At 36.4% G+C, this 21,945-nt stretch overlaps 2 long non-coding RNA genes across 5 annotated transcripts in view; both read right to left on the bottom strand.

Moving 5' to 3' along the window:
* Positions 1-890, bottom strand: part of LOC100968459 (uncharacterized) — a 133,174-nt gene extending 132,284 nt beyond the window's left edge. For all 3 annotated transcript variants that reach the window (XR_010112944.1, XR_010112942.1, XR_010112943.1), the window contains exon 1: positions 750-890. This is a non-coding gene — a long non-coding RNA (uncharacterized LOC100968459). The remainder of the gene's footprint in view (positions 1-749) is intronic.
* A 1,460-nt stretch (positions 891-2,350) lies between these two features.
* The window catches only part of LOC117981411 (uncharacterized), a 52,163-nt gene continuing 32,568 nt past the window's right edge, over positions 2,351-21,945 (bottom strand). For both annotated transcript variants that reach the window (XR_004672922.3, XR_008626405.2), the window contains one exon: positions 2,351-12,308. This is a non-coding gene — a long non-coding RNA (uncharacterized LOC117981411). The remainder of the gene's footprint in view (positions 12,309-21,945) is intronic.

Raw genomic sequence — 21,945 nt, 5'->3', positions numbered from 1 at the left:
AATTGATTTGCTGTTATTAATTTCTGAAACTCTTTCACTTAGACAACTCATGAATGATTGCCTCAGATTTTATAAAATTGCCCTGACTTTGAGGTTCCCTATCCCTGATATATACCCTCAGGTATGATAAAAGATACACAAAAACTAATGCAACACTGAATTAGTGAGCACAAAGTGCAAAATGAAAAGTCTTTCAGGACCGATTCCTTATTTCATAGATAAAGACACATTTGCTGGTGTAAACATAGAATTATATGTTAACTGATAAAACAGATAAATCAGAATATAATAGTGAGAACTCAAATGCACTGAGAGTCTTTAAATCAAGCATCTAAAATTGCTTCAGAGCAATATGGCTATTTAAGTATAATTTAATATTGCTGCTTAAATTGCAATTTGTAATTTAATATTTTCATTTTACTTTTTCTTCTACATTCACTAACAGAATCCCGTGAAATTTGAAAGGGACCAAGCAGTTTCATTGTCTCTCTAACCCTCCTGCTATTATAGTTTTCAATTAGAAGTGCCTTTTAATTTAGATCAGGAAAGCTCTCCTAAAGTGACAGCTCGCCCTTCACACTGCATATCTATTTATTTCGGAAGTCAACACACTATTCAATAACCTGAGAACAGCCCTGATTGCTATGCTAATAGTATTCAGAAATATGTCGACACCGATCGAAACAAGTAAACTAAGGCTAATTCATAAAGTGAATAATAAAAGGCAGAGGAAAGCCTTTCATACTTACTACTTCAGCTGGAATCTTAAGCTTACAAATTTAATTTTTTCTCCTCCCTTAGGGAAATGAACGCTATGTGATAACCAAACTGAAATTAGATTTTACCTAATATTACAGCCTAGCCTATTTGACGCGGCTTGTTTTATTATATAAAGCTGCAGTGGGAAGCAGCAGAGACAATGACCGTATATGTTAATGCCTGTGTGAGCTGGGAGATGCTTGCTCCAGCCGCAGCTTTCTTTAGCTCAAAGCTAAATGCATTTTGCTTTTTGAGGTTGGGGGAGGAGAGGGAAAGCCACAGAATTTTAAATGTATGCCCACATTAAAAAACAACAGCACATGTTAGGTAACCATTTTTTTCATATTACAGCCCAAACCACCAACATCCATAGCAACTCCCCACCAATTAGGAATAAATCAAATTGTATAAGCAACAAAAGATACAGACATTTGCATGTTTAAGTTCAAACTCTTTAAAAAAAAAAAACAGAGAACGGATCAAAGCCTTTTGTTCACAGCTCTTATGTAGCTGTTAGCATTAGAGAAAAGTAGATTTACTACTAAATAGGAAATTTAAAGTAGATTAAGAGTAAATTGAGTTAGATACTTTTAAAAACCCATTCATCAGTACCTGCATGTATTATTGCATATATGTGTACAGCCTGGAAATTAATTATATTTATTTCACATTAAAATTAGTCTCCTCCCCATATTCAGACATTGGTTATTCAAAATAATTCAACTACATCTACATTTTTTTACTTAACCATAAAAATTAAACTAAACTTCAACAATAAACATTGTATTTTTCACCTTGTTTATGCTTTCACTCCCATAATTATCAATTAGTTTTTCAACCCAATTCACCAACCTTTTTTAAAAATCTCTAGAGCCTATTCCTACTTTTACAACTAGGCAGATATATACATAGGTTGATAAACTCTAACAAAATATATAAGTAAGCAGAAAATACACTAACATTTCTAGACGAGTAAAAGAACTGTATGAGGAGAATAATGCTACTAGGGCCAAAATTTCATACACTTGATAAATAAGCCTTAAAAGTGACAATAAAAGATTCTGAAAGCAAGTGGAACCTGGCGTGTGCTTTTAGAGAATACCTAAAGATCACTGTTAGGTTAGTGAATCCTCAGGGGCTTATATGGGGGTCATATGTTAGGGTCACAAGGGTGATTAGGCAAAGAAAGCAGAGAAAGTAAAGCATTCAAGCAGCAGGCATATTACCACCTGGGATTTCATTTATTTCCTAGAGATAGAGTCAAGGTAGGTCCCTGCATGGCAAAACTATGAATTAATTATATTCTGCCCCCACCCAGTGAGCATTAAGTGCTCAGATTTTCTTTTTGGGTGGTGGGGGAAAGATGACTTATCATTCACGGTTGGATGTTAAAATCCCAGAGGAGAGAACCAGTAAAAGCAGCTCCTAGTGACAAAAATCCAGTAGCTGTACCATGACTATCCATCAAACTGAAATGTTTTAGGATTCATATTTATTTGCACCACTTTGCCACTGAGGAAAATGTCTAGTCAACTAGAGAACGTCTAAATTCTTGCTTTTTGATTCTTATAGGAAAGGTGAAAAGACATCAGTGAGTTGTGATTTCCTTCAGCAGCGAACGGATTCCTTTGAGAAGGCTGGTCAGTGGCACAGGTGGCTCACAGACCCACACGGCAGGCCTTGGGCATTGTACTAACCCCATGGGTCATTTCTGCAGACCAGTGCTGGCCAGGCCCTGGACACAGGGGCCAGGCCTGGCTTCCCCTCCTTGAGTGTCAAGGATGAAGTGAGAAGATAACGTTGTCTCTGAGGTTTGTTATTCAGGGACCCTTGGGCAATGGGTCTTTTTCCAGTTTAATTACTGGAAATCGGGAAAGGATATAGATGGCTTTCTCCCCTGTTAGGAAATAGCCTAATGGTTACAGAGTAGAGTCAGATAAAAGAAAATGGATTCTGCACCAACTGAAGGAGGGCGTTCTGAGGAGAAAAGTACAAGAAGAGAAAGAAGAGAAGACTCAGCTTAGCAGCAGCCACAAACAACAACAACAACAAATCTCAACCTACTTGATTCCTTCTAATCCCCTTCTTTGCTGATTTTCTTCCTTGTACATTTAACATAGGCAAATGTGTGCCTTTTAACTGTCAATTCCCATGTCTATATAAGCACTATGATTCGGGGCAGAACTGGGCTGCAAAAATTAAGACAATGAAAGAGCTTCTCCCATAGTAGATAAAATATGATTACCATACAAGAAGAGATCAAAGCATTTTAATGTGTTTATTTTTCACAGGCCCTATGTGTCATTTCATTAAAACACTGTAATGCTTATGCTTGAGTAACACAAAAATTCAGGCACCTTAGTTTTTCCTATTTACACATATAAAGAAAGAATATAGTTGTCTCTCTCTCTCTCTGTCTGTCTCTCTTACCGTATCAGTGTATCAGCAAAACACTCATTATTACTCACTCTGAAAAATAGTCATTTAAAGAAGCTATTTGGCAATACTTATAATTTATATTAGTTTTTATGCTACTTGGATTTTAAAAACAAGAAATAGCCAGTATCCACAAATGTTTGTTTACATCTTGCTGATAGGAAGAATTCCTTGGATAGTCCACCTACAGCATATATGGCACACACGTGTTCCCTGCTGGTAAGGGGCTTATCTTCTCTTCCAAGGACAGTGCATGGGTACCCAACCGTTAAATAGACAAGGTGTATTGATCAATAGATTAAGGAGTTTGAATATTATTCCATTATTCCATTGTTAATAGAAAGTCATTAACATTATTTTTATTGGGAGATGTAGATTACACTTTGAGGAAAAACAACTTGGAAGTCATGTGCCAGAGCCTAAAATGAGGAAAGCCTTTGGCTAAAAAACTACTTAGAGACTATTACACTACTACAGGCAAGAGGTTTATACCACATTGTTCACAGTGACAGGAAAAAAGAAATGAGCATAATGAAAAAGAAATAAATTGAACACAGTTTGTGAGGAGAAATGAAGAGTCTAAATAAACAAGGAAAAGTCATAAATGGAATAATGAGGCATTGTGGAAATGTGTTTTGGGGGTAAGAGAACTAGCTTGACTTTCAACACGTTGTTTGAGATGATAGTAAAATCCAGTAGGTAGTAAGACTGAAGATCCAAAAATTATCTTGAGAGAAGTCATTAATTTTTATTTTCATGGTCATGCATGTAGTTATTGTTCTGTTTTTCAGTGAGCAAATAGGTGAATGGATATGAATGAATGAAAAGAACTGAACTGTAGATGTGCTAAGGTATTTGACACCACGAGAATGAATAAATGCTGCAAGAAAATGTGAAAAGAGAAAAATGTATAAATAAGAATTGAATCTTACGATTTTTGTCCATCTATGGGCAAGGGAAGGAGTAAAATAAGGGAAAAAAGGAAATGGGAGGAGTCACAAAGATGAAAGGAGAACAAAGACAATAGGATGTCAAAGAAAGATAAAAATTGAATACAGCCTAAGATGGGTATTAAAGCTGAAAGAAGTTCTGGTGGCATTGAGAGAGAGAGAGAGAGAGAGAGTGTGTGTGTGTGTGTGTGTGTGTGTGTGTGTGTGTGTGTGTGTGTGTAAAATAAAAGAAAAATGATGCAAGTTTAAAAAAATAAGGGACAACGCTGTCAAAAGACAGATTAAATGTTCTGCTGTGAGAAGCATTAGCTGATGCAGCAAACCCCAGAAGAGAGGGATAAGGAGAGGAAATCGGGAGTGTCCCAGAAGGACTTTAGACCTGGAAATGGGGAACCTCTACTTCTGAAAAGGAAAGAAGAGAAAATAGATGATGATCCAGATATATTTTGAGGTTTGAAGAGGGTATATACCCAAATATATAAGTAGGGAAGAAGAAATGCATGCCAGATGGTTTCAAACTAGGGGAAAAAATGGGTGGATGAAGCAGACTTTAAAGAACTAACTAAATGAGGCCAAAAGGGGAAATTAGGATTGAAAAGTGAAGTGGCAGGGACCTAATATTGCTCATGTGAACCATAATCGCCAGAATTTTTGCTCCTTAGTAAAGCTTTCATCTACAAGCCATAGAAGACTGTCAAACAGGAATAGTGAAGCAAACAGAACTGTCAGCCAAAAAAAAAAAAGGAACATCTTAAAACTCAATTCAATTAAAAATATATTTCTTCAGTGTTGATTGCATGCCAGGCACTATATGAGCTATTAGCAAGGAAATTTTAATGGACTTCTAGAACCTGGAAGCATGCAAAAAATACAATTTTAAAACATTTGTGCTAATTTTTTAAAACTATAAAAATGAACACCCTCTAAAAAGGATGACTCAAGGTGGCATGCACCTGACCTCAGATGATCCCTCTATTTTTTCTTTAATAGCTTTTTGAAAGAATTCTACATTTCCAGCAAAGAAAAAAGGAGAAAAAGAAAATTTGAAAGTGCAGGATCAGATAAATTAAGATTCTACTACTAATAATGCTATTGTGTCACCAAAAGCCAGAGAGATATTGTGTAGGCCTATTACTGGCTTATTTCCCTCTTTCACTAACCCCAGTGACTGTAGGTTTTCTTATGACCTGCAACAAAGCTTCGACAGGGAACACACTGAAATGCTATTCTACAATAGTTAACATATAAAAATGCCCACTGCATTATGAACAGTTCCACATCATCTCATTTAATCTATTATATCAGTAATACTCAAGACAGATATTACTATCATCTCCATTTTTTACATTTATTTTATTTTATCATTTTTTGATAGAGTCTGGCTCTGTTGCCCAGGCTGGAGTACGGTGGCATGATCTTTGCTCACTGCAACCTCCACCTCCCAAGTTCAAGAGATTCTCATGCCTCAGCTTCCCAAATAGCTGGGATTACAGATGTGTGCCACTGTGCTTGGCTATTTTTATTTTTATTTTTATTTTTGTATTTTTAGTAGAGATGGGGTTTCTCCATGTTGTCCATGCTGGTCTTGAACTCCTGGCATCAAGTGATCCACCTGCCTCAGCCTCCCAAAGTGCTGGGATTACAGTCATGAGCCACCATGCCCAGCCTCATCTCCATTTTACAGGTGAAAAACTGATGTAAGAAAGGCTGTATAACTGACTAAGATGACTAAACCAGTAAGTGCTCAAGCACAGATTCAAACATAGCTTCATCTTTTTCCAAAGCCTGGAATTTTTCTCCCTAAACTAGTGACACCCAATCTTGGTTGCATATTAGAATAATGTAGAGAAGTTTCAAAACGTATCAATGCCTGGGTCTCATCACAGACCAATTAAGCCAGAATGTGTGTACATGTGGAGCTGGCATCTGCATGTTTAATAATCTTCCTAAGTGATCCTGATATGTAGTTATGACTGAGTTTCACTTTTTTTACACCAAGCTCCTATATTTCAGTCCTCTTTTCTTCCCTCTGTTTTCATCTGACTTCCTCAAAGTCAGTCTGTTTCTTTTTTTTTTTTTAACCAATGTTTTCTCTGGACAAGAAGAGCAAAAACTATATCTTAGGGATCTTACATTTTTAAATTCCTGATTTCTCATCCATAATTATCCATTTTAGCTGAGAGTTTATGATTCTGTGATTGGTATTTATAAAATGTCTTTTATTTTAAATCTAAGTTGAGTTATATATATGTTTATTATAAACATAATATTCATTATTCTTAGAAAACACTGATAATATACCTACTATTTTTTAAGCACTGTTCTAGGAGCTAAAGACATGGTGGGGGAAAGGTAACACAGGCTATTAAAAAGTCAGGATTTCAATTCACCCTTTTAAGCCTAGATTCAGTCCTCTTTCTACTCCCCTACACTGATACAAAGTATATTTATAAACCTGTAGTAAATAAAAAATTACTACAAGAAGGTTTCTATCATCCTAGGGTGGCCTAGGCAAACATGAAGTACATACAGTAAGTATTCTGTGATTTCAAGGGCACAATAAGACACCATTTAATCCAAAACATTTTCCTACTTATCTGTCTATTCTAATTTTCTTCCAATATAAAGCCTGAAATTCCCACTGCTGTTTTAAAATAGACATCAAACATAAAATGATGATGCTTCGGCAGAAATTACTATCGCCAGTTACAGAATACCTATTAAGAGGAGCTTAAGTAAATTAGCTTTTTCCTACCAAGAAGTCTAAAGACAGGTGGCCATTGACATTGGTTCAGAGGCTCACAGATGTCAGAGCCAGTATCTCTGTAATTCTCATGAGCAGTGACAAGATGGCTGCTGCAGCATCATCCCTTACATCTGCATCCAAGGCAAGATAAAAGAAAAATGAGTGTCCAGCTATGTTAAGAAAGAAAAACCTGCCCTGAAACTCCAGTTTATTTCTGCTTGTATCAATGTAAACTGTGCTACATGGTCATTCCTAGCTGCAAGAGAGACTTAGAAATGGTGTTTTTAGCTTTTGTTCCATCTTTAGAATTAGGCATAGGAGAATAAGTTCATAATGGTTATTTGGTTAGACAACTTATAGGCTCTAAGTCACACCATCTTTAGAACCCATGTTCAAAATGTACTGTACTTGTGAGGTGAATCCTAAGGGTTTATAGCCTTACCCTGTCTGTTTGGATTAGTTTATTAAACAAGCTGAATGTTTTTTTGGAAAGCACAGAGCTTCCCAATGAAGGAAACCAGGAGTTTTTAGACAAAATGTCAAAGGTCAATTGTAGCTCTATGTACTGGAAGCACCAAAAAAGTATGAGGATTTCAGTTCTTATGATGGGGAGTAAGGGAGGTAGCTGCTCAAAAATAAAGGAGCTCCAAAGAAAAGGGCTGCCACTAGATTGTGGAAACATGAAGACACAGTTTGGATGGAAGTTTTCCCTCTCTCCATGGAAAACCACTTCTAATATGGTAAAAATCACTTTATCTTGTAATGGTTTTATTGAGATATAATTTAAATACCATACAATTCACATATTTAAAGTGTACATTTCAATGATTTTTTAGCATATTCATGGACATATGCAAACATTTCCACAGCCAATTTAGGAACATTGTCATCATCTCAAAAGGGAACCCTGTACCCTTGAGATATCACCTTTATATCCCCACCAACCCCTCCTAAGGTGGGGGGATATAAAGTCCTAAGTAACCACAAATCTACTTTCTATCTCTATAAATTTGCCTATTCTGGATATTTCATGTAAATGAAGTCATACAATATGTGGCCTTTTGGGTCTAACTTCTTTCATTTGGTACAATGTTTTCAAGGTTCATCCATGTGGTAACACACATCATTACTTCATTTCTTTATACGGTTGAATAATATTCCATTATATGAATACCCTACACTTTGTTTATCTGTTCATTAGTTGATGGACATTTGGGTTGTTTCTGTCTTTTGGCTATTGTGAATAATGCTGTCATAAACATTTGCATACAAGTTTCTGTGTGGACATATGCTTTTATTTCTCTTGAGAATATATCTAGGAATGGAATTTATAAGTCATATGGTAATCTTATGTTAACCATTTAAAAAATTGTCAGAGTGTTTTCTATAGTGGCTGTACCATTTTACACTTTCATAGCCATATATAAGAGTTCTGATTTCTCTGCATTCTTGACAACACTTGTTATCTGACTTTTTTATTCTACCCAACCTACTGGGTGTAAAATGATATCTCATTGTGGCTTTCATTTGCATTTCTCTGTTTACTAATGCTGTCAAGGGTCTTTTCATGTGGTTATTGGTCATTTTTACATATTCTTTGAATAAATGTCTATTCAGATCCTTTGTTATTATTTGGGTTATTTGTCTTTTTATTAGTAAGTTGTAAATTTTCTTTGTGTATTATAATTACAAGTCTCTTATTAGATATATGATTTTAAAATATTTTACCCATTCTGTGGGTTCTCTTTTCACTTTATTTCTAGCTTCCTTTGAAGTACAAACATTTTTCAATTTTATTGATGTCCACTTTATCTATTGTTTTTATTTTGTTCACACTTTTGGTGTCATATCCAAAAAAAGCATTGCCAAATCTAAATAAACCACTATAAATAAACCATTATATTTTATTCTGCGAGAGTTTTATGATTTAGCTCTTACATTTAGGTTTTATATTTATTTTGAATTAACTTTTGTATATGGTGTGAGGTAAGGGTCTTTTATTTTCATGTGTCTATCCATTTGTTGACAACACTGTTTTTTGCCCATTGAATGGCCTTGCTACCCTTCTTGAAAATCAGTTGAGTACAAATTTGTCAGTTTATTTCTGAACTCACAATTCTATTTCATCACTCTATATGTCTATCATTGTGCCAGTTCCACGTTGTCTTGATTACTATTGCTTTGTAATTAAGTCTTGAAATCAGAAAGTATGAGTTCTCCAACTTTTTCAGACAATTTTTTTTCAAGATTGTGTCACCATTTTGAGTTCCTTGCAATTCCATATGAGTTTTAGAATTGGTCTGACAATTTCTATGAGGAAGACAGCTGGGATTCTGATAACCATTGTCTTGTATCTGTAGGTCAATTTGGAGAGCATTGCTATCTTAAAAATATTAAGTCTTCTGATCCATAAACTGCTTCTAATATTGTAAAATACACTTTTACTTTGCTTTATTTAATCTATTTTCACTTTATCAGTCGTGTGAAAGAGGAGTATAATAGGGAAATAGAGAATTTAAGTATAGTGGTATGGAGAACAGAACCCTAGTTAAAAAAACAGAACATGGTACCTGTAAGTAAATTCAAGTAGAGCAGTTCCCTGTAAGATCAATCTTTTTTGTTTTGGGGGAAATCCTTAAGGCCCCATTCCAGTGTCTCATTTGGGGTCATCTCTTTTTTCCACATGCTGCAGCCCCTGGGCTCCATTCCTTTTTACTGCTGTGGCTGCCATGGCAACGGTTCACATAGGCTGGAAGAGAGAAGATGAGGCCTCTCTGGAGCCATCATTAGTGGTACTCTGGCCAGCAGGGGGTGCCAAGAAGGGCAGTCACTCCCACCTTCTATTTGTAACTATTCACCCCACACACACACAACCACACCCCCCATTTCCAGGTGAAAGCCCAGGACCTGAAACTGACTGAGAGGTGGCATGTGTGCTGTTGCAAGAAGGAGACCATGAGCTCTCTGGAGAGGTTTGTAGGAATTTGTGAGGATTTTGCTAGGAATTCATGTCAGAACACGATTTATAAGTGATTACCTTGTAGATAGCAAAACTTCTTATTTTCACCATACAATAATTAATTTTTACATTTTCTGCACTAAAAAGATCCACACGTTAGCTTCTCCTCTCCTGCTGCACAGTGCATTGAACATCCTAGGGATGTAATAAATGTTTATAAAGATGAGTTTTAATGCCTTGTCTCTAGATGCTGAAGCAAGTTCTGTTTCCATTCAGGGTACATCAGTGGATCACTGCCCCCCCATTCCTTTCCTAGTACAATAGTACGAATTTCAAGAGGACATGAGGTGCATATTTCACCATTCTATTTCATGCATGCACCAGAATATTTTTCTTTATACACATGGGCAGACAAGCAGCTATTAATTAAAATGTGATACCAAATACACTATAGAAGAACTTTGGAGGACAAGGTAGTGGCCTCCTGTCACTCTCCTAGAATAACATTGGGTGGCTAGTCATGGATTTATAGTTCTGGATTTATGTTATATGGAATAATTTGCACATCTCTGGCTTGTGATCAAGAAACCTCCTAATCTTTGATGCCTATGACTGGCAGTTTTTACCTTTGCAAATTCTTTGGTATGCAACCAATGCTGCCTGATACACATGGTGACTAAATATTTATCAAACATTCAGACACTTACTCAGCGGATTAATTATTAAACAAGCTTTCACTGAACTATCTTTCTTTTTGCTACAGTGAATTCTCTGTTGCTCAGTTGACATATGTTCTGAGGAAGCAGGGAAATAGCCAACTCAGCAAATTTTATTACTTTCAAGGTTATGCATTTAAGTGTGTGAAGGCAAGATACACATGAAAGCCCATGTCACTAATTTGGCAAGCTTAAAAGAGTGTTTCAAAATATAGGTGAACCTCATCATGGCTTTGACTTATTTACTTGTTTAGCATATTTAATTTTTTAAAAGTAAATCATTAGTAATGCATTAACTGACAAGAAAAAAATCTTCTAACAGATAAAATAATTATTTTTTCTATAAAACATTATATGATATTCTCCTGTACATTATTTTATTTTCCCTATTAAACCCAACACAGTTTTTGTATTTCCATTTTATAGATAAAGAAGATGAGGTTCTAAGTGGCCAAACGAGCACTGGAACCTGTATTCTGCTTTATGCAGCATAAAATAGCTACGTTATTAAAGAAAAAGTTAAATAGAGTTGATACTTAGATAAATCAGATTTTATTTTAGCAATATTTTTTATTATTCTCTGTACTCAAACTAAAATTATACTATAGACAATTCCTCTCATTTTTGATAGACTCTGCCAAAAATAAGTTACTGTTTTCTTAAACCAGATAAGAAGAAATTGGAGGAAGGAGTGAGTACTTCGGATTCATCTAAAGCAGCTCTACTATGACATCACGATAGTCAGAAGCAGGATGGGCAGGTCTCCATTGATCAAGTGATCATATAGTAAACACCAGAATCAGTCATCCCAAAACTGGTAACTGTAGAGAAAATTGTAGAAATAAGACAGTAGGGGTAGGGGGCAAAAAGGAAACCAATTTCTGTCACTATTGAACTGTGGGAGATTATTAAGCAATAAGAATCTGTTTTGTGTCTTTGACATAGAATTTGCACTCCTCTGAAGAATATCAGTTCTTTTACAGAGTTTGACAGCTGCCTTCAGTTAAATCTAGGTAATTTTATATCTCTCTGATAAGAAGAATAGATCTCAGGCTGCCACATATCATGCATCCAGCATTTTTATATTCAAATCCAATAATGGGGTCATCAGGTATTTTCCCTTAGATAACCTCAACAAATCACTACAATTAACTTCTAAATGCCAACTCTCTTGCCTTTTCTTTAATATTCATAATCTACCTTTTTTGACAGTCTGCTTAGTCTTGTAAAATAAAACTTTAAACAATATTCTCCAAATCACGTAAATAAATAATATGGAAATAAGGCACTTTAACATGCTTCCAAATTATTTTTTGTGAAAAAAATATTTAAAATCACACTATTTTCTATACATGTGATAATTAATGTCTATTCTAAATAGGTCAAGATATTAGTATTATATTACTGACCAGTCATTTATTAATGTATTGTTTCAAACAAATAATAATAATACAAGTTACAACATTATCAGCAGATGTGTTCATGTTGTAAAACAGGAATGGTATATTTAATTAGTTGTAAGTAATACAAATGCTTGACATAAACTCTTGAGACTTCAGATATGAAGATGCTTTGTGAGAAGCTTTGAAATCCACTGGCATACGCCATTCTTTCATTCAAGACAAATATGCTAGAGAATCAGCAGGAGTCCATTCTGGCTTCTAGAGAGTGCCCTGGAGCGGTCCACAGGAAGGTGCTGGAAAAGGCAGCCGCAGATAGTCCAGGTACACGATTATATCAGCCTGAAATGCAGCAGAATAATCAGACTAGTGTTAAAATATTGCTACAGTGTACATGACCTGGAAACTGTTTTATGAAGGTTGCAGAGACATCCTAGACCTCCTTTGATAATTATAAAGAAAAGATGCTTTCTCTAGAAAATAAGGAGAAGATTCAAATACAAGGCATAATTTATTTAGTCTTAGAGATATAAATGACATTCCTAATAAGTACTTGGATGAATTGTTAAGTAACTGACATTTTACCCCAGAACATTTAAGTTCTTTATAGAAAAATAAAAGTTCAAATTCTATGGATTTTTCTAGTGTTTCCAACTCTGTATTGGAAAATCAAATGCCATTTAAAAAATCAGCAGTTTACCCCCAATAGAATTGCCCTCCAAGTAAACTGAAAGAAGAGGGGACAAAAGGATTTGTAGTATTAGCAATATACAAGGACTGACTTTCAGATCCATGCTAAAGGTCAGGTGTAATATTCAAAAACAAATTAAAAGGCAGCCATTCTATTGGACTCAGAAGATTCCAGCAAACGTTGGGCACCCATGGGCATTGGCTCCAAACATGTTTATTGTGATCACACCCCAGATGATGCTGCAAGCACTATTAAGGACCCTATTCACCACCATCCTTCTTGCATTATGTATGCAGTTATTGTTTTGCATTATGCACTATCTAGAATGATACAAAAACATTTTGCTAAAAAATAAACCACTGGTTTTATGCTTAGCACCAGGATTACAAAATGTGATGTCATGAATTATTCATATCATTCGATTTAATGTAATCATTTTCTCCCCAGTGCTAAGCCTCTGTGAATGGTGTCCTATGCAGCCACTGTTTTGAAGAACTTAATACTAGGGGGAGAAATACCTGGCTTTAACTGACAGTGAATTAGGCTCATTGTCACTTTGAAAAAAATTGCAATTTCATCTTTGATCTTCTGTACATCTTAATTCCAAGATACATTTATCAGCACTACAGAATAAACCAACCTTAGGAATTTATAGAATTATTGACCTCGACATTTAGACATAGACATATATAAAAGTACACACTTACATTTGAAATTTGAACTATAGAATGGAATTCATCTTTGTTACATTCAAAGCAATAGTGGGACATATTTCTAATGTGTTTACTCTAATAGCAAATAGATTTTGATACACATTTATAATTTATTTAGATCAAATCTTTCAAAGTACTGACCTTAGGACAAAGCATGTTGAGAAAGATAAATATATCAATGCATCTTAGCCTACAGATTAAAGTAATTTATCTTCAAGGCAGCCCCAAAATATCAAAACCAAGAGAATAGAGAGCTTCCAAAAGTTTTTAACTCTACAGAGAAAGGACAAACATCAGTTCCAAATTAGTAGCAGCAACTTTTAAAAATCAGAATCTCCTTATGATAGCCTATGCTTGATTTTTAATCTGTTTTAAAATGATGAAGCTATACTAAAATGTTTTCATTACTCTTAAATTAGAAGCTATACTAAAATGTTTTCATTACTCTTAAATTAGAAAATTGTTCATTTGGGGGCTGAATATACGATCTTATTACTATGACAAGAACAAAGAGTCAGCGAACTTGATTCCTAAGCCAAGTCCCTTTCACTGTTTTGAGCCTTTAAAAAGATAATGATATCACCTCCCCAGTCACCCTTAGGATGTTGTAGGAAGACGTAGATGACATACTGGGAGGTAAAACTTCAAAAACTCTGATGTGATCCCCAAATATGGGGAATTATCATTTAAAACCACAATCATCTATAGTCCATACATATCTATAATGGACAGAAGTATGAGAATGAATAAGCAAAGATACTTATGTACATCAATAATAAAGTAGGAAAGGTAAAAAAATTCATGTAATAAGAAAAAATAACAACCCAGAAATTTAAGAATTAAGTAGTAGTCAAATCTAATTGGAATAACTCACCTATATAAAAAACAAGAGGAAGAAAACTTTATACACAGGTCTGGAAAATATCACAACTATGTCCCCAGAACAATGTTTATCTCCACAGCATCCAACCTAGTGTCATGCACACAGTTGGGACTCAGCCACTGTTGCCTGATTGATAATGAAGACAGTCACTGTGGTCAACCCAACAGTAATTGAACGTTCATTTTTAATAAGGTCAGTGTAAAATCTGTCTACTGCACCCCTGTGATAACAAATGCATAGAAAGTTTAAAGCTCCATCTTTAACAAATAATAACAAATTGATGATGTTCACCAATTTCCAAAACAGCAATGAGGTATTTTAATGGGAGGGGGTATGGAGCAAGGAAGGCAGGGTGGTAGATGGAAAATACTCCTTAAGCTAATGGTTTGTTCAATTTACTTCTAAAATGCACCCTTTTCTACTTAATAGCCTTAGGTAAAGAAAGTTCCTCTTTCTCCTAAATAAAAATTATTAGGCATTTTGTCTATTAATCTTAGTAGCATGCTTCAACCAGAGTCTCATTAACATTGTGAACTGGGCCAGAAGACACTGTGTCACGTTATGAGAGCTGATGTCCTTTCATTTCAAGAGCACCTTGACCTTCTCCAGCAGTGGCATCATGTTCTCCTATCAGCGTTCTTACTACTTCCCAATGCGGCTGCCTGGTCTCCCTAGAGCCCAAGAGCCATCAGCACAGGGTGGTCCCCGAGGTGGCCTGCACAGGAAGCCCCTGGGTTGGGTTTTAATGTGCTCACTCACACACTCACTCACTCACAATTTTAAAAAATTATCATGTATTCAAATCCAAATAAAAAAAATGTTTGTGCTCAAAAAAAAATCTGGAGAACTGAGAACCAGAGCCAGTGCTTTAAGTCTCTTGGTGAAGCTACAGCCTAATTACTGCCTGCTGTGTGGCGCAGTTAAACACAATCAGTCAGAAAGCCTTAAAGATACAATATCCCTTTTCACAAACTGTCTGCTTGTCAATTCCAAGTCACCCCCCTGCTTTAAATCAACCAACCACAGAGCTGTTATGAACAGCAACTGATTTTCCATGCAGTGCTGCAAAACAAAATCACACCGTATCCTATTTTTAATGGCCACAGTTTTTCAACTGCATAACAAGAGTTAGCTGGCACTGCTGAGCTGAACGGTATCAAAAAAATGGGTTCAAGTAGAAAGAGCTTGGAACCCTTGAAGTGAACAAGTACAGACCCAATTACAAGTGCATTGTGGTGCTCAGTACCAATTACATCCAAATAACAGTGGAGCAAATTTCCCCTTAATAGTTATATCGTAGACATCAACTTCTTTTATTTTCATTCCTGCAGGATACAGCTTGATATTGAAAAGAAAAAAAAAACTGAATCATAAATATTATTTTATTAACACACAGTCTATTTATGCAGAAAGGCTCTTCTTTGATGTCAATGTAGGAACTTGGTAGCCTGGTCACCAGAGAGGGGTGTTCTGCTTCTTTAGAAAGAATCCGTGGTTTGTCAGAAATTTCACTTGGGAAAATCAGATTTTCTTGCTTGTGTATTGCTCGATAGAAGCGATCTTTTCTCAAACAATATGCTTTTTAATTATTTGAGGCTTAGGGACATAAACAGGCAGTTTGATGTTTGGTTTTTTTTTGTTTTGTTTTTTTTTTAAAGAAATCTTAGCCCTATCTCCAAAGTAATGAGTAAAATTAGTCAGTCAATGAATTGAGGAAGCTGCCACTTGGGACTCCAGGGGTTGACATTTGACAGGTTTCTTAAGAGCTAGAAGAAGAAAGAAAGAAACAGGTAAACAAATGAGACTGAATGGGAGTGGAGGTGATAGGAAAGAAGGCATGCACAGCAAAGTAATCCTCAAAACCTTGGAGCTACGACATGGGTAAAGAACAGGCCAGGAGGCCAGACTAAGCAAAACAGAACCAAGAAAATGCAGCCAATGAATATGGATTGTGTTTTGCTGACTAACATAGAGTCAGAGAAACAAGGGCCTGGCAAAGTCAGCCTGTGTAATCCTGGACCACGCATTATCCCAGTGGCTGCCCTCACTCTGCTGGAATGATCTGCCTCCAATGGCCAGCTTTCATTTGTTCCTTGGGTATTGGCTTCATTTTTAATTTCTTCTAAACCCATATGAGAAAACTAGTAGTTACAAAATGCCACATCTTCCGGAGGCTGACCAATCAGGCTGGAGAAATGTTGCAAGAAAAACAAGTTATTTCCAGGGCATTGTCAACATGTTGCCAAGGATGAGAGCACAATCCGAGCAAATAGATCTTTATCTGTCCCTATCTTCTCCCCATTTTCTCTTTATTTGGCACCATGAGGTGAAGCACATTGTCCAGTATTTTCCCCCAGATTTGATCCTTTGCTTTTTCCTTTTTTCCAACTCAGTGTGAGCTTCATCTTGAAACATAAAACAAAATATGTTATTTAGGTAGAAGACAAAATTCAAAAGTTTTATTTCAAATGAAAAAATAAATGGGAGATGCCACTGATTAAAAGTAAACATTAGAAACTACTAACTTATCCAACCCTCTCATTTTAGAGATGAGGAAACTGAAGCCTGAGACAACATGAATTCTACAATACATTTACTGTCAGAAGGCAGCGGTGTCAACGGCCACAACGACACCTGGAACTGATACCAAGACTTGTGGTCGCTGTGGGAATGCTATTTATTGCACATAGTGACTCACAAATCTAGGTTATGTGAACTATAAAAAGCATGACTCAGAACTCCAGAGAGTAAGGAGCTAATACTTTTTGAAATATAGGCCATAGACTGTGATATAACGATGTTCGTAGAGTTACTTCTCAAGGCAGCATTATTCAAAGCAGCATTCGACATAGTCATACATCCATTAATGAATATGTGTCATGACATTAACCAAAATAGCTTCAGATAACAATTAGCATACGTACTTCTGGGCATATTTGGTGAGAGAGAAGGAAATAGAGGTAGGACTGAGGTTGGAGGTGTGGGAAGGGGGAGGGACTCTAGCAAAGAAAGAAGGGTGGGCGCTGTGGAGGGCCAGTGAGGGAGGGGAGCTGAGGCCAGGATCCCCCAGCAGCCCAGGTCTGAGTCGTGGGGAGAGGACTGGAGGATCTGGGAGAAGGACCATGAAGCTTTCTTCTGCCCCAGCTCAACTTCAATGTCACCCAAAAATGTTAAGTTTCCCTTCAGGTCCTGCATTTGAATGATTTTAGTTCTTCCTCCCTTACTCCAAATTTCCCCAACATTTATCAATAGCTGACGTTCCGTCAGATACTGAGAATTAAGATGACCTAAAACGCAAAAGCTTGGAAAAGACAATGGTCCCTTAGTGGAAATAAAAAATAGAACAAATCCATCAAATGGAAAAGACTGAGGTGTGATCATTTCCTGTTTTGACTAAGGAGAGAATCTGAAAACAGGATACCAGCTACCTCATCTAGGGGAGAAGAAGGAATAAGGTTTTAAAAAGAGGGACATGAAGACACAGAATGAAACCTTCAATAGCATCACCACTCACAGTGGGGCCGCGGAAGGAGCTAAGCACCAAGTGTATCATACTCTGCAGCCAGGAAAGGGAGTTTTACCCTTAAATGATTTATGAAGATTCTGTGGGGGTGTTTTGTAGATGTTATTGGGAGTTTTATTGTTTGCTACTTCTGTTGTTTTTAACATCGCTAGCTTCCTATAAAGAATTTTTCCCCCCCAGGGGATTCTATCCCTGTAACTATATTGACTTAATTCTGGAGCACCAGTGCAATTAAAAGACAGTTCTAATTAATAGGCAATAGAATGGTTGTATGTAAAAGATTTCAGCAGTTTATGCTTGGTGCACTAAACAAATCTGAACAAAGTCACAAAAGGCATCAGAGCTCCATTAGAATTTATCAGCTGAGATGCTTGGAATATTTTTCACACTGGGTAGTCACATCACTCCCTGCAGTTGAGATTGGACTGAAAGAAAAAAAGGTCGACATATTTTTCTGTACCGGTGGCAGTAAAATGGCTTCTCATTTCAACTGAGAAGTACCAACCACCAGAGCAAAAGCACCTTTACAGCAGGAATTCTACTTCTGACCCACCAAGGAAAAACACGATATAATCACTGTCTCTAATTTTCCAGCCAGCAGCCAGACTAACTGGGTCTGACTGTAGGATTTGGGGTCAGACTGCCTGGGTTCCCACCCTGCCTCTGGCCATGAAGAATAAGTAGAATCCTGGACAGATAAACTGAATCTCTCTGCTTTCATGTCCTCATCTGCAAAATGGGATAATAACAGTGCCTTCCTCCTAGGACTGTGGTAAAGATTGCATGAATAACTCACATAATGCATTCAGAATGCTGTTTAGCAGCACAGACAGCACTCGATGAATTTTGTGCTACGATTATTATCCAGGTCCATCATTAGACACTGTGATGGGGTGTAAAGAAACTGTATGATTAAGCACATTCCATACTTCATATCATGATCCAATCCAATAATGCACAGTCGGGGGTGGAGAGGAAGAGGTTCTGAACTCTGAACTTTCAAATAAATGAAGTTCTGCCATGAAACGCTGTACAAACCATGACAATTCCAAGTACTCTTCTATTAATACCAATGATTTCCAAGCACTTGAACAAAAGAGGATCGTTGGTTATCCACATAGGCTAAAAGGTGTAAATCTTTCACATTGTATTGTATTATCACTTATGTACTTCTTGAAAACCATTTTATTGAGGTATGATTGACATACAAAAAGCTGTTCATATTTAACCTATACAACTCTGGGATTTTGGAGGTGAGTATATACCCGTGAAACTATCACTACTATCTATGCCATAAACCTATCATCTCCAAAACTTCCTTTATTATAATTATTTTTATGATAACAGTACTTAACATAAGATCTACCCTCTTAGCAAATTTTTCAGTATACTATCCAGTATTGTTAAGTACAGGCACTATGCTGTAGATCTCCAGGACTTATTCATCTTGTATAACTTTAAAAAATAACATCCTTGATAGTCTTACTCCTACGTGCAGTCTTTCTATAAACTTGCAATAAAAATATTATTAAGAAACTTAAACATTTATTTCCCTACCTATCCCAGGACCTCTTAGAAAAGCAACACATTTATTGAGAGTTTTTGGTCTTTGCATGAGTCTAAGAGTAAGAAAGTATGAATTAAGGTGGTCAAGACATGCTGAGGGTCATTTTGCTAATCTTGTCGGCTTCCCAGGTTCTGAAATCCCTGCCTGTGTTTGGAGAATCCTCCCCTTATTTGGCACAGTGTGCCATTCTTGCAGTCACAGCATTGGCATGAGTCCTAGCCATACCCAGATCTTGAATAGGAAAAATTGGATAGCTGCTCTGCAGCGTCCAGGCAGCAGCAGCTATGACTCTAGGCAAAGCTACAAGTTCCAAGTTCCAAGTTCTGTGGTGTAGGAAGTAAAGCTATGGAACCCAGTGTCCAGTGGCGGTGGTCGCTCCACCAGAATCCCTCTTGAAACTCCATTTGAGGCTCCTTTCCTGATCAAGTAAGCTCTGAGCCTAGTTCTCTGGCCCTGGAGGAGAGGCTGTAACCTACCCAGTATCTTTTTAACAACTTTTCTTTCTCCATGTATCAGTCCCAGTGAGTTTCTGCTACTTACAGCTAAGGACTCTGATTGATACAGTGGCCAAATGGGATCTATTTCAAGCCAGACATTCATTCTCAAAGCCTCGGCAACATTCCCTGGTCATTTCCTGATCAGGGCACATCTGGAAATTGCATTAATCTCTGAGTGCCAGGTTTTGGACAAAATATTGTCAAGCTAGAACTTGATTCCAATGGGGCAAAGCTAGAATAACAGTACTGGAAACAGTACTGATAAGGGAGGTACTGAGAATATTTCTCTAGAGCATTGTTTCCAGGCTGAAATAAAAGAGTAACTGCAAACCTCACTTTCTTCTGATCATACAACATAATCTTCAAAAGATCATCTCCCTGGAGTAAATGTCCTCAGGGATTTCAGCATGGAGTAGCAAGTTAAGTTAGATCACATCTAAGAACCCTTCTCATTCTGAAAGGCTATGTGTGCTTTGGAAGACCTAAGTTGCAAAACACCATCTACTCCCCAGTAGAAATTACATTTAATCATCAGTATTACTATCTGCTATAAAGAAGGAAGAATATTTGACAATACAGGTAAATTTTCATGTCCATTTACCTATTTTTCTTAGTTTTTCAAAGTTATGGGTGGACTATAATACATTGAACATCCAGTAGGAACTCAATCAATACTGTGCTGAATTGAACTGAATCGTGTCCACAGCTCCATTCAGGCAAGGCCATCTTTTCCAATTTCTCAGTTTATCACCCTCACTGGTTCCCTGACTCTCTGTTCACTCTCTTCCTGACCCTAAGTTCACTGGCACCGCTTTAATCACTCAGTCTTCTTGGTCTATCCCCTGCAGACAAGCTCGTTTCAGCTTCCTCCTGACCCTGGATCACCAGCTTTCTTTGCCAACTTTGTTTTCTTCCCTTTCAATTCATCTAGTCCAGTGACCCAGCAGTCTCCTACAGCTGCCCAAGTACCTTTCTTAGGGTAAAGGCTTAGGGACTACTTGTTGAATAAATTAATAATTTACTATCTTATAATGATTTTAACACCCATTAGCTTAAAGCAATTATCATCTTTTGGATATTTTCTATATTTTAATGAATGTAATTTTAAACTCTTCTTGATAAGGGAAAATTTATTAGTTTAAGAGCTTTCAAACATTACATTTGTACTGTTTAATTCTGAGTCAAAGAATGTGCTTAGAAGTCAGGCTTAAAAGGCTGTCTGGGGTAAACATTCTATAAACTTTCAAAATGATAGCTCATTTTTCAATGCCATTGCCTATAAATTTATCATATTCCTAAAATTATATGATATAATGGTGATAATTAGTATTGCTGCAGACAAAGCTTCTTTTTATAATATAAAATAAATGTAGCGCTCTGCCCCCTTCATTTAATCAAACCAAGGCCACTTTGACCTCTTAAAAAGGTATTGATATTAAATGATCAAATATGGGGCTTTCCCAACTTCATTTGAAGACTGGAAGTACTAGTAAGGTGACATGTAAGTCTTTCACTTTAAACATTCCATCACAACATTTGGGAAAATAATCGTAGTTTCATTTTACTCACAACTGCCCAACTGTTTGATAAGATACAAAGAGCTGGATTCATCAAAGTGATGATAGCAGGTGGTCTTTCAAAATTTTAACCACTAAAAAATGCATTTCTATTAATTTTTATCTTCCTCCAAATATTAATGAATAGTTCCAGTGATAATTAGCAATTTTCCCTAATTACAGAAAATTGGCACTTCACAAATAACAAACTCTGATATTATCTAGTATTGTGCCAGTTTTCCTATTAATTCAGAAATTCAGCAATTATCACCAGAACCATGTAGGTTAAAGTATGTCAGATTCTGGATAAACAACCTAAAATACCCAGCCATATGAGTTTTGATGTCAGGTAAATTTCAATATTGACATTTGAAGAAAAAAATATATTAGTGACCAACCCTTGCTATTGAAGCACTGTGGGAAAGCTTTCCAAGTTTATTTCAGCCTAGCCCCTGCAGATGACATCAGGTGCAAAACCTGGATAGTTTGTCTCATTGTCAATTTGAAGAAAACAATAAAAAAGTTTATAAAATTTCTCAAATTCGAAAG

Source organism: Pan paniscus, chromosome 7 (genome assembly GCF_029289425.2).
Source record: "Pan paniscus chromosome 7, NHGRI_mPanPan1-v2.0_pri, whole genome shotgun sequence".
NCBI lineage: Eukaryota > Metazoa > Chordata > Mammalia > Primates > Hominidae > Pan > Pan paniscus.
This window is presented reverse-complemented; position numbering and strand designations above follow the sequence as displayed.